Raw genomic sequence first — 14,160 nt, 5'->3', positions numbered from 1 at the left:
TCCATCTATCAAATGAGTATCATAAGGTGACTGCTACTCACAGGTTATAATAATATGAGGATTAAATGAGATAAGTAATGTAAAATGCTTCACACATGGTAAGCACTCAACAAATATTCTGCTCTGATATTGGCTTTTCAGTTCTGCTGTGGCCGGGGTATTGGGATCGCAAGGTATAAAGCATGGGGCCGACGCAGGTACTTGCTGTCTCGGCTTCTCTAAGTAGGGAACTGGGTATATAGCAGGCAAGCACTCAGTTACTCTCCAGTTTCCCTCCTTGCCACACACACACACACACACACACACACACGCACGCACACAATCTCTTCCCTGCCCTTCTCTGTGCTATGAGAAGCTGGCTTCTATGGACCGCATTGCCTGGGCTCCTTTGCTCTCTGGCTTCCCATTTGGTCAATAGGTGGTACCATCTGGAGACCGCAGAATGGAAGAAGGAGGTCAGGGTATTTACCCTTCTCCCTGCCTCATTGCAATTCTGGCAGCAACTAGAAGATGGCAGCTCCTATCCAGTTGCCCCTCCTCCACATCCCCAAGCCCTCTGGTCTTCCGTATCGCCATTCCCTCCCTTTGCCCCTGCAAACCCAGAAGCCTTCTCAGTGTTGTCAGTCCCTGAGTGGATCAGCATCCCTGATGGATTCCCTTAACCCAGCTCCTCGTTGTGCAGCTGTAAATAGTGCCTTCATCTGACTCTCTGCGCAAACACTTGAGTGTGATATGTGATTCCTGCTGGGACCTTGACCAGTGCATACTTGAACCTCATGTTCTCTCGAGGATACTATCCTAAAGCCTTTGCTTCTCTAGAATAACCCAAAATTCCTCTAACTTTTCTCCATAGGGCTTTGTTTTCCCATTCCTTATTACCTTCCACAGAACCCCTGCTAGGTCATTGACTTTTTTGTTTGTTTTTACTTTCTTCTTAAGTTGTGATACCTAGCAATTTACCCAGTACACTCACTCATGAAGAGCTGACCAGGACAATATATAGCAGTCATTTCTTGCCAGGGTTCACATAAATGCAGTTCAACCTTACTTTTTAATTTTCTCTCTCTTTTTTTTAAAGTTTATTTATTTACTTTGAGAGAGTGAGAGCACGTGCACGCATGAGTGGGGGAGGAGCAGAGAGAAAGAATCCCAAGCAGTCTCTGCACTGTCAGCAATACAGGGCTCGAAGTCAGGAACTGTGAGATCATGACCTGAGCCAAAATCAAGAGCTGGACACTTAACTGACTGCGCCATCCAGGCGCCCCTAAACTTACTCTTTTAAATAACGGTTTTATTAAGATGTAATTCACGTACCACAAACTTCACCCACGTGAAGTATACATTTGAGTGACTTTTAGTATTTTCGCAGTGTTGCACAACGATTACCAATGTCTAATTCCAGAACATTTTCATCATCAGCCCCACAAAGTAGCACCCCACACAAACTAGCAGTCACTCTCCCTTCTAGGCCCTGGCAACTACCAATCTCCTTTCTGTCTATGTATCTACCTCTTTTGAACATTTCAAACAAATGCAATCATACGATATGTAGTCTTTCACATCTGGCTTCTTTCTCTTGGCATAATGTTTCCAAAGCTCATTCACGTCCAAGCCTGTGAGTACTTCATTCTTTGCTACGACTGAGTAATATTCCATTGCATGGCTACACCACATCTTGTGCTGCTATGCACATTCAAATATAATATCTGTTTTCATTTCTTTGGGGAATATACCTAGGGGTAAGACTGTTGAATCATACGGTAATTCCGTGTTTGACTTGTTGAGAAACCACCAAACTGTGTTCTACGGTATCTGCACCATTTTATCAACCTTACTTTATGCATAAAATGTGTTACTTCTCGTTCTTTTAAATACCTCCAGTGCTAAAGATTCTAAAATTTTCTTCCTTGTTGGAGTTAAGCAGTCTTAATGACTTAGCTTCTGGTATGCCCATGGATTATTGAATAAACAACTAAAACACAAAGAAAAGCAGAGACTTTCTAGTATACACAGCAGTGATGAAGATCCCATTCCTACTGTTTGCCGACAGGTGTTGGTTTACTTTCTATTTCTGCAATCCTGTTCCTGGTCAAAGCTTCCTGAAGCATTGTGGCTATAAAATGGCCTTAATTAAAATGCTCAAATAGATGTTGTTGGTTCATTTTTAAGGCTAATAAAAGTAATAAAAGCAAGAGAAAATTGATCGACTCAGAAATATCCAAAGAGAGAGGAAAAAAGTGTTCCTCGTGGTATTTTATGTGCACTTAAAGAGCATATTTTTTAGAAAGAAAACTGGCAAAGATCTCAAGAGAAATGGTCAAAATAATTTCAAGTGTAGGGCGTAAGATGGACTATGGATTATTTACCTTGTAGGAAATGCCCCTGATAATGGTTAAGGGGATTTTATTTCCTACCTAGTATCCATTTCCATGTCCATGGAGACTAAGAGAATTTCTTGACAGTGGTAAAAACATTAGAGCAGATGGTAGAATGAAGTTTGAGAAATTTGATTCTCTGCAGATAGATTGTGAGCACCTTAAGAACACAACAGACAATAAACAGTTCAGGTCATATATGAATGGAGACAAAGTGATCAAGTATGTGACCACTGAGCTCATACCTTAATAGAGATGACTGAATCTAAACAAACAACGAAGAAAACGTTTAGTTGTACTCCTGCCCAAATTTTATAATTGCTTAACTAACGTGAGAAGAAATGGACTAAATTTTGCACCGGATACTAACAATGGCTAATATGGTTAATATGACACTTCTCGGATTTGCTTTGGATTTAGAGATCCTAGTCCAGTCTTTTGGTAGGCAGAATAATGACCACCACCCCCAAAGACGTTCAGCCCTGGAGTCTGTGAATATATTCTGTTACATGGCAAAAGAGAATTCAGGTTACAAATGGAATTAAGGTTGCTTATCAGCTGACCTTGAGATGAGATGATTATCCTGGATTATCCAGGTGAGCCCAGTGGCATCACAAGTGTCCTTGAAAGTGGAAGATGGTGGGGCGCCTGGGTGGCTCAGTCAGTTGAGCGTCTGACGTTGGCTCAGGTCATGATCTCGCGGTTTGTGAGTTCAAGCCCCACATCGGGCTCACTGCTATCAGCACAGAGCCTACTTCAAATCCTCTGACTCTCTCTCTCTCTACCCCTCCCCCACTAATGTTCTCTCTCTCTCTCGCTCTCACTCTCTTGCTCTCTTGCTCTGTCTCTCAAAAATAAAAAAAAAAATTCAAAAGTGGAAGATGGAGTCAGAAGGGGAGGTCAGAGTTAGGGGAAGGTATAACCATAGAAGAAAGGCACAGCAGGATGAAATATTGCTGGCTTTGAAGATGGGGAAAGGGAGTCAAGAAACAAAGAATATTGGTGGCCTCTAGAAGCTAGAAGAGGCAGGGTGATGGATTCTGCCTTAGAGCCTCCAGAATGAATGAAGACTTCAGACACCCTGATTTTAGCTCAGTGAGAACCATTTCAGACATCTTACCTTCTTAACTGTGAGATAAGAAATTTGTCTTGTTTGAAGCCTTTAAGCTTATGCTAATTGGTTACACTAGTAATAGGAAACAAACCTTGACCAATATTCATACAGTCCCAGTTCTAGCAAGGATTTTGGTTAAAACTGTGGCTAGAAGATTCTCCCACCCTTCTTTCTCTTCATGCCAGTTCAATATGAACTTCTGTTCCCTCCCTCCCCCCATTTCTGGGTGATGGAGAAAGAGGAGATCAGCTTTAAACAGGCCGAATTTGAAGGGATGCTCAGTATCTACATTGAAATGCCCGCCTAGTTTGAAATGTGGGACTCTTGTTTCCCACATAGCTCAGCTGCAGGGAATCGGTGTCATCTCTCAGGGCCAGAGTGTCTCAAAAGAAGAACAGAGGGTTGAGGGACAGCCACAGTGAGAACAGGAGTGCTTGAGACCCTAGAGCATCCCACCATTTTTTGCAATGAAACCCATTTTGCAAGCAGTGGGGATAATACCAGAGTGAATAAATTACCAGCAGAGATTGTGTGAACTACTTCCTTGGCGAAGTATCAATGGCAACTGATAAGATTGATTAATCCCAGTACAATATTGATCAAGTCGAAGAAGAGTAAAGTCACCCCCAGGGTTGCAGTACAAAAACCAGAATCACTAGTTCATCCGGCTTAAAGATTTTGTTGTCTGATCCACAGACAAGACTCCCCTGCTAAAAAACTCCATCTGTGCATTTGAAATAATTTGGCCCTAGTACTTGATTCTCTAGCTCTAAATAAGGTATGATGTCTGGAAATCATCGTATATTATTTAGTTTCTTTCCCAACTCTGCTGCTCGCAAAACAATGAAAAAAAATCATTGTTGTTAAGTTCACAGTGCTGTTAAAATTCTAGAGATGGCGTATTTAATTTGACAAACTGGCTTGTTCAGGGGCCCTGATCTGCATCCATTATATGAATTTTGTCAAAATAATTCCCTATGTCTGCCTGGGTCCGCATACATTATCAATATGTAATAATGCATTCTGCGTGGTCTTCATTTTAATTAAATTAAATTGTAACGGTTTGGAGTCCTGGAAGTTCAGGAAATCAGCCATCGCCTTTAGTAGCACTGCTATAAACAATTCCATTTTTTTTTCAAGGCTATTGGCAACAACAATTGCATAATTATTTAGTACAGTAGTTTGCCAAGAAAGAGTGGCGTTTCAGGGAGAACTAGACTTCCTAAAGGTTCACGGTGCACAGGAGTCCATCTAAATTGTGTTCGAGACAAACAAGGGAACATTAATAGTAATAGGTGCTAAGCTACGGTTGCTTTGTGCACACAAAACATCCCTGAGAACGATGCTTTAGTGTTCATAAATTTCCTTTCAGTAAAACCTACAGCCACAAAAATAGCATCCACTGAATATTTTAATAATAAATGGGTAGTGCTTTACAATTTGCGAAGTACTTTCACATACGTTATCTCATTTTAATCCTTATAACATTCCTGCCTGGTCGTCATGGCGCGACGAATATGATCTTCGTTTTACAGAGGGGGAAACTGAGGTTGGAAAAGAGCAAGTGACTTGCCTAGAGTCCTCCACAGAGTGGGGACTCAAACTCAGATCTCCCGGTCCGGAGTTCTGCATGCCTTTCACTGCTGCCTCTCTTCACTAAATTGACCAACCCACCTTGCCGAGTACCCAATTCAACGCCCCAGTGGCTTTCTGTCAAAGAAGCTAGCAGAGATAATAATCTTTCATCATCTCTCTCCACTCATGAATTCATAATCGTTAACTGAGAGCAGGGCTGTTTTATCCATTCAGCTTTAGAGGCGTAGCACCAAGGATATGAGTTTTTCAAGGGCCTGCAAAAAATGTTTGCAACCTGAAAAATAAGTATATTGGCACCAAAATATGAAAAGAAAGCCAGAAAATCAGCATTAATAAATGTTTAAATAAATGTCTACAAAATGAAACATTGTGTCAGCTTGTCAACTGCTTCTCAGTTTTCACACTTTCATATGAAATATTTTAATGCTGGGAATGCGTTGTCGGTTGTACCCATTTTAATATGGCTGATAAGATGTGAGATAGGACCTCCAAAAGTAAGAGTGCCCGGAGCCTACCGGGGTTTTTTAATGACCAGATACCCTGGTAACCAAGTGCTCTGTGCCCATTTCAAACTGCTGGCCACACCCATTAGTAAGATTGTGAAATCCATTTGGTGAGTCAACCAGTATTTTTTAATGGACTATAATAGAACAAAAGTGAGCAGAATAGAGAATATCAGAATGTAAAGCTCTCAGTAGAGTATTATTTTGGAAGACTTGGTTTCGATTATACGTATGTGTATGTCTGTGTGTGTATCTCCCCGTGTGTATGCTGGGTCACAGTTTAATGACTTTCGGGCATAAGAATTTGAAAGCTATTGGTAAGAGGACATAGTCAAGAGACAGAAAAATTAAATGATTTTCCAAACCATCTGTCCTGTTTTCCAAGTCAGGCTTTATGATTATTCTTGCCTCCTACCCCCCTCTACCAACCCATATCAGAGCATTTACGGAGATATCTCTCCAAGATTGTGTGACCGTATAATTTATCATTGAAACCAAGATACTTCTGAGAGTAAAAGGGAATGCTGTTCATTATTACATCAAGACCACAACATAACTGGGTGCTGTTTTTGGCCAACCAGAATACGTGGTACTTCTCCTTCAAGGCTGCTCCCTGGCCTCCCTGAAAACCTTATCTCTTTCATTCAGAGCAAATAAAACGTTATTTATTTAGCACTTCTGAATTGTGGGTCTCTCCCTTAATAGCTGTGATCTAGCATAGCAGGAAAGAGCACTTGCTTATGAGTCCCTGGGTTTAGCTCTGGTTCTGCCATTTACTAGCCAGATGACCTTGAACTAGTCACTCTACCTCTCTGACTCTATCATCTCATCTATCAAATGGGAGTAAATATATCTTCCTCAGAGGTTTTTGTGAGTCTTCAAATTAGGTAATTTACACAAAAATGTATTTAACTGTTGCGTGCTCTGCAAATGTAAGTTGATATTATTTTTGTGATGGTTATTAAGGAGGCCACGGAAGAAAGTTCCCAAAGGTACGGAGCCCTTCAGGGTTTGGCCTCTCTCACATGACAGATTATCCTGCCCTGCATAATATCCACTGTGTCTGCAGTGCTTAGCAGATCACCTGCCTGGCACATAGAGCAAGCAGCTCAGTGAAGCTTTGCTGAGTCATTAAGTAACAGCCCCCTGCTTTCTAGTACAATATTGTATCCCTTTTAATCAATCATGTTGTTTTAAAAGATAACCAGTCCATTTTCAAGGTGAATCTATTTCCTAAAACCTCTCCAAAGAAAAATGCCTAAGTACTGCTAAAGGATAGTAATATTTTGTTTTATTTTGCACTGGGAGGGGGAAGGGGGTGGTTGTTCATTTGTTTTTGATGCGCTACAGAGAAACCAACCCTCCAGCCACCCTGGCCTTTTTTTTTTTTTTTAATTTTTTTTTCAACGTTTTTTATTTTATTTTTGGGACAGAGAGAGACAGAGCATGAACGGGGGAGGGGCAGAGAGAGAGGGAGACACAGAATCGGAAACAGGCTCCAGGCTCCAAGCCATCAGTCCAGAGCCTGACGCGGGGCTCGAACTCACGGACCGCGAGATCGTGACCTGGCTGAAGTCGGACGCTTAACCGACTGCGCCACCCAGGCGCCCCACCCTGGCCTTTTTTAAATCTCCCCAAAGATACCAAGCCTCAAGGCCTTGCACACGTACTGCTGTCTCTCTAGAATGTTCTTCCCTGTATTTCATAAGAGAAACCCCTTCTGCATAAAGAGGCTTTTCCTTGCTTCTTCATTCTACTTTAAACTGTCTTGTTATGCTCACTATTGATATGCTTCATTTTCCCATCATAACATTTACCACCGTGTGTGTGTGTGTGTGTGTGTGTGTGTGTCTGTGTGTGTCTGTGTGCGTCTGTGTGTGTTATTCTTGTTTTATATTTTTTCCTCCCACTAGAATGTGAGCTCCACATGGGAGGGACCAGGGGCAGGAGGAAGTGCTGTCTTATTCAGTCTTCTTCATCCTCATACCCTGAGTTCCTGACAACGAGAGGTACCCTTTAAGTATTGCATATTTGTTGAACGACTGAACAAACGAATGAACAAGGACAGAGACTAAAGCAGACCCCTTAGCCTGTATAATGGGATGACGTGCCTGCCCAGGGAGAGGAGAGCAGTGCCCGGGCGCACAAAGGCACTCGCAGATGTGGGTGTGAGCCTCTATGTCATCCTGCCTTGGAGGCACCGAGGTCATCCGGGTTCCAGGTTCACTTGTATACAGCTAGGCTCGAACAAAGCAGCCAGGAAAAAAAAAATCTCCAAATATTAGATTTCAGTGGACAGGACCTCTTGGCAAAAGTGTTGTGTGACGGCCTCACTGCTGGATGCTTTTTACTTTTCCTCCTGTATTCATCCAAATACCTCACTTTTATTTTTTTTATTTTTATTTTTTTAATTTAAATCCAAGTTAGTTAACATGTAGTGTAATAATGATTTCAGTAGTAGAATTTAGTGCTTCATCACTTACATATAACACCCAGTGCTCATCCCAACAACTGTCCTCTCTAGTGCCCATCACCCATTGATTCCATCCCCCCACCCAACACCCCGTCAGCAGCCCTCAGTTTGTTCTGTGTATCTGAGTTTCATATGGTTTGTCTCCCTCTCTGTTTTTATCTTACTTTTGCTTCCCTTCCCCTTCGTTCATCTGTCGTGTTTCTTAAATTCCACATATGAGTGAAATCACATGGTATTCGTCTTTTCCTGACTAATTTCACTTAGCACAATACACTCTAGTTACATCCACATTGTTGCAAATGGCCAGATTGCATTCGTTTTGATCGCTGAGTGGTATTCCATTGTATTATACCACATCTTCTTTATCCATTCATCGGTTGATAGACATTTGGGTTCTTTCCATACTTTGGCTATTGTTGAAAGTGCTGCTATAAACAGCGGGGTGCATGTGCCTCTTCGAATCAGCATTTTTGTATCCTTTGGATAAATATCTAGTTAGTGCAATTGCTGGGTCGTAGGGTAGTTCTATTTTTATTTTTTTGAGGAACCTCCATATAATTTTCCAGAGTGGCTGCACCAGTTTGCATTCCCACCAGCAGTGCAAAAGGATTCCCCTTTCTCTGTATCCTCACCAACATCTGTTGTTTCTGAGTTATTCATTTTAGCCATTCTGACAGGTGTGAGGTGGTATCTCATTGTAGTTTTCATTTGTATTTCCCTGATGATGAGTGATGTTGAGCATCTTTTCATGTGTCTATGAGCCATCTGGATGTCTTCTTTGGAACAGTGTCTATTCCTGTCTTCTGCCCATTTCTTCACTGCATTATTTGTTTTTGGGTGTTGAGTTTGATAGGTTCTTTATAGATTTTCGATACTAACCCTTTATCTGATATGTCATTTTCAAATACCTTCTCCCATTCAGTCAGTTGCCTTTTAGTTTTCCTGATTGTTTCCTTCCCTGTGCAGAAGATTTTTATCTTGATGAGGCCCCAATACTTCATTTGTGGTTTTGTTTCCCTTGCCTCCGGAGACATCTCTAGTAAGAAGTTGCTCAACTGAGGTCGAAGAGGTTGTTGCCTATTTTCTCCTCTAGGATTTTGATGGTTTCCTGTCTCACATCTGGGTCTTTCATCCATTTTGAGTTTATTTTTGTGTATTCAACTACCTCACTTTTAACACTATCATGTCTAAACCCTATTTTTTTATAAACTGCTAGGGTATACTTACTGATCCTAAGTATTACCCAAGCAAATCCAGTGATTCATTAAAAAATAATACATTATAACCAAATAGAGTTTCTTTTAGGACCACAGAGAAGGTTCAACAGTAGGAAGTCTATTGCTATAATTCACCACCTTAATAGATTACAAGAGAAAACTATGTGAATATTTCCATAAGTGCTGAAAAAGCAGTTGATAAAAATTCATCACCTGATTCTGACACTCCTAGTGAGCCAGGGAAAATAGATAGATCAACAAAGCATTTCAGGCCACTGGGCAATGTGTCAAACTGAGGAGCTTCTGGGGTCATCTTATCATATGATAAATCACTAGAGGATAGGAAAAGGTAGAAGTTCTAAGAACACATGTGTTCTCAATAGATAGCACTGTATCTGTATAGTCTTGGTCTATTGTTGCCGTGGCTTTCATTTGGTTCCTTAGGTCTCTTGTCCTTTGTTGTTTTTGTTGTTGTCTTGCATTAATCTACCATTTTAAAAGAATGGGAGGGGTGCCTGGGTGGCTTGGTCGGTTAAGCATCCGACTTCGGCTCAGGTCATGATCTCACGGTCCGTGGGTTCGAGCCCCGCGTCGGGCTCTGTGCTAACAGCTCGGAGCCTGGAGCCTGTTTCAGATTCTGTGTCTCCCTCTCTCTCTGCTCCTCCCCTGTTCATGCTCTGTCTCTCTCTGTCTCAAAAATAAATAAATGTTAAAAAAAAAAAAAAGAATGGGAAATATTTATTGTTGTAGTTAATGATTCCTTTTGGATAAGGAAGTTTTTATCTTGCCATTAGTTACCTTTTAAATGTCATGAAATTCTTTGTAGGATGTTCCCTGAGGTTGTGAGGGAACATGTGAGTTTCTCCCACTATCAGACTACTTTTAATTATGTGTCGCCTTTATAAATGCAGCCATTATGATTTCTGAAGCTGTTGAAAATCATCTGCTTAATCTTGTCATATTTTGTACATCAGTTTCATTGCATAGCATTTTTGCCTTGCCTATTTAATGTCAATCTCCCGTCCCAGCCCTTATAGATGAATGTCGCAGTCACTGAATTGGGTGTCAGGGGCACGGGGGCCCTTAGCCCTCTTGCAGTCCCCACATCATACATATGCTACTGCTTGGAGAAGTAGAATGAGCTTTCAGTTCTTTTTTCCAATGTCTAATGGCTTTGCGGCAAGCTGCAATCGCTCTTTAGACACCAGTATAATAAAGTTTTCTTTATCAGCCAGTCTTAATATTTGCAAGATGACAAACATTGCAGTCAAAGGTGCAATCCTGTGACCAGAGGACAGAGCCCGCTGTAAAAGTAGCGGTCCCATCTTGACAACCGATGACTCTTGGTTAAGAAACATCCCATTAATATCTCTGTGTGGAGGTGAGGGACAGAACACAGAAAGACAGAAATCCGGACAGAATTAAGGGTGTCACAAGGGAGGCGGTCACATCATTCAGAGAAAGTATTCTGCTATATTAATGGCTCTTTCCTCACCTGCCGTCCCAATACATACATACCAGCATGGGGCCACTCTAGCAGCTCCTGGAAAGTATGGTCCAGGCGCCCCCCTTCTCCACCTATCTTGGCTCACTGGCAGACCAGTGTGCCTTCTGCTGCTCCTCTGAAATATTGATGAATAATTATTTTGCCCTTTCTATTACACTGTTCTTCCTAATCCCCGCTCCAGAGTGCCAGATGCTAAATCCGTGGTCTGTACCCTGCTGTGTTGATGATCAGATGCGATAGGCAATAGGCTACCCTGGGAAATGGCAGTGGTCCATTCTGCTTAGAGCTGAGACCTAGCTGTTACAGTACCAGGTAGAGTGTAATGTCGGGGCTCAGCATTTCCATTGCCAGTCCCTGAGTAGCCTCTCTCCCCCTATATTTGATCCCATAAAAAATAGTAGGCATTTAGCGTATCACAGTCTGCCTCGATGGGACGAGTCTAGGACTGGTTGCTACTGTATTTCCCAGTTTCCCGTGCGTTTAGAGAGTCACTCAACTCTGTGGGGTGGAATGTCTGTGTTCTCATAAACCGGTTGCAAGTTCCAGGATTATGTTAAAGGGGGCTGCTGTCAGAAGGAAACCTTGCCTTGTTAGTCTGAGCAAGGAGCCACGTATAAAAATACCCCGACACACAGCCAATCTCATTAAAGTTAGTTGAAATTTTGGACAAGTCTTAAGTATAAATTATAACTTTATTAGCTCATAGAGCTTTCTCCCAAGAAAGGAAATGTAATAAAAATTAGAGAGAACTTATTAAGTAGCTGCCTTGTTGCTATTTGCTATGACTGGGGGGGGGGAAAGTAATATCGTTGCGGGGTTGGCAGCCAATGCACTTTTTTGTTGTGGACTAGAGAGCAATTCGGAGAGCAGATAGGAGGTAAAAAGAGTCTGTCTCATTACCATTGCATTGAGAACTCTTTAATTGATACTTTATGTAAGCATTTCCTGCCACAGAGTTAGGAGGATCTCTAACTGTCACTGAGAGGGAAAAATCCGGCTGCAAACCACCATTGGAGGTCACCAGGGCACGCTACTTATTTGCCAAACTGCATCATCACCTTCTGGAGAAGGGATTCTAGGGGAGCTCACCAACCCTATAGTGTACAAAAGGCAGATCCTGACAATGGTAGGGAAGGAGATGATGGCTTTCAGGGAACTTGTAATTGTCGCTGTGATTATTTATTAATCGAGACTTTTAAATGTTGGCAAGAGAAGCAGAACCCGTGTTATTCCGCACACCAACATGGCCCTAAGCGTGCTTTCTCACCACCTGATTTTGCCATCATGAGATACGGGGCTGTCTTTGGCTTTTGGGTGCAATCTCCAACTTGAACAGATCAAACACAATCTTGAAAGAATGCACTTTGGAATCATACAGTGTTAGTGCTCCAGGGACACTATAAGAATTATCTGATGCAAAAGTCTTTGAGGTGAGATCTCTGTTTGGATTTTAGGAGGTCAGTGAAGCCTTAGAATTATATACAAAATTGTGTGTGCATCTGAATTTTTCTAGGAAGAAGATTCTTAACTTTTATCAAATTCATAATAAAAGTCCCCCTGACCCAAAAGGTTCTAAAAAATCATCAGTTCTAGTCCATCCTCCTCCACCCTGACTTTGACCAGTGAAGAAAATGACTCTCAGAGATGCAGAGTAACTTGCCTGAGACCGAACAGCTAGTTAATGACGGACCCAAAAGTTGAAAGTTTTTCTGACTCTAGTTCCATAACCAACTCTTTCTACTCTACCACAGTTGTTTTAGCAAGCTCTGGGGGCCATGACAGGATATCGAGGAGATTGTAGAGAGCAGTGATTTGTGCCATGACTATAACCTGAACTAGAGTGCCTTTGAGATCTTTTCATCACTGAAATTCTGTTTCCATCCACCTTCATAGGGAGCAGCATTGACACAGGATGATCCCAAACTAATTTCCATTTAGAAATTATTTCCGTTTTATGATTAGTCTTTCCCACTCCCCATTGATCTCCCTTGTTAATAATGCTTGGTTAGGGCAAACGATAAAATGAGTTTGCAGTCCGTGAGTCTTCACCAGCTGGTGGATGGGCATCCCTATCAGGACCAGCTGCATAATTTACAGGGCCCATTGTTAAATGAAAATACAGAGGCTCGTATTAAAAAATTACTAAGGATTTCAAGACAGTGACAGCAGAGCATTAAACAAAGTGTGAGACCCTTCAAAGCATGGGCCCCTGTGTGACTGCATAGGTCACGTACCCTCTGAAGATGGCCCTTTAAGATCCCTATTAAGGCAAAAAGGACAAAAAGAAACCAGCCTATGATTTAAAATTGGCCACAGATGATCCACAATGTTACAGAGTTGTATATTCATAATCATAAGGGCTTTTTGGCTTATGTGTTATGCTCACATACACGCGCGTGCACATGCACGCATACACACACACACACACACACACACACACACATATAAATCAGTTTGACCAAAAATTACCATTTTTTCCCTTCACCCAATTCCAAAAACCAAAACTAGTTTGCTTTCGTTTTTCATCTTAGGACCTATGGTTCTGGCATTGTTTAAGCACATGCCTTCATTACCAGTTTTCATAACTAAATGACAAAAGAAGGAATGAGTTCTCCAGGGGCATCTAAAGAGTCAGGTAGAGACAGAAACTGGAAAGCAATGGTCGACTAGTAGCTAGGGATATTTTAAGCTGCCAGAAAGGGGGAAGCAGCTTCGGGGTATGCAGTGTAATGAGCCAGTACTCTCAGGCTTAGAACATTATAAGAACAGAAAGCATTTTAAATTCAAGAATCAGAAATCTGGGGTTGCAACAGGTAAGCAGGGTTACCAGCTGCGAAAATGGCTGGGATTTGGTATACTTGAGCTAGACATATTGCAGCAGAGCAGAGGCATCCTTGCTACCACATTTCTCACTTCCCATTTTAGTGGCATTCCAGGGTTCCAAGTTTAATGCACAACATCTGTGCTTCCTAAGAGTTGAAGCCAAATGTTGGGTGATATCCCATTGGTTAGCTCTATGCAGAAACCAAAATATAATGTGCACAAGGTGGAATTTACCCTTGCAGCGCTCAAAGCAAACTCAAGACTTCTCGGCAAACTAAAGGCCAGTTAGCACAAAAGAAAATATAAATGGGGCAAATCGATTTTATTAGTCTCATGTGTCGTCAGTTGTTGCAGAAGTGACCCAGTACTCCAAAACCAGCTTCCTAAGTGCATTTTGCACTCTGGAGAGATAAGAAAGCAGCCCTCCCTGCACCCCTCCTGGAAAGGTAAAGAAAGAAATTGTTATCAGCAGAGCTTAAGCCTTCAGAGAGCTTATTTCCTCAGTTTTACAACACGGCCTCCAACCCAAAAGCCCAATGCTTAATGTCCATA

At 41.8% G+C, this 14,160-nt stretch overlaps 1 protein-coding gene across 1 annotated transcript in view; it reads left to right on the top strand.

The window, feature by feature from the left end:
• Positions 1-14,160, top strand: part of TENM1 (teneurin transmembrane protein 1) — a 777,891-nt gene that overhangs the window by 644,290 nt on the left and 119,441 nt on the right. The window lies entirely within an intron of this gene.

Source organism: Panthera uncia, chromosome X, assembly GCF_023721935.1.
Source record: "Panthera uncia isolate 11264 chromosome X, Puncia_PCG_1.0, whole genome shotgun sequence".
Lineage (NCBI taxonomy): Eukaryota > Metazoa > Chordata > Mammalia > Carnivora > Felidae > Panthera > Panthera uncia.
This window is presented reverse-complemented; position numbering and strand designations above follow the sequence as displayed.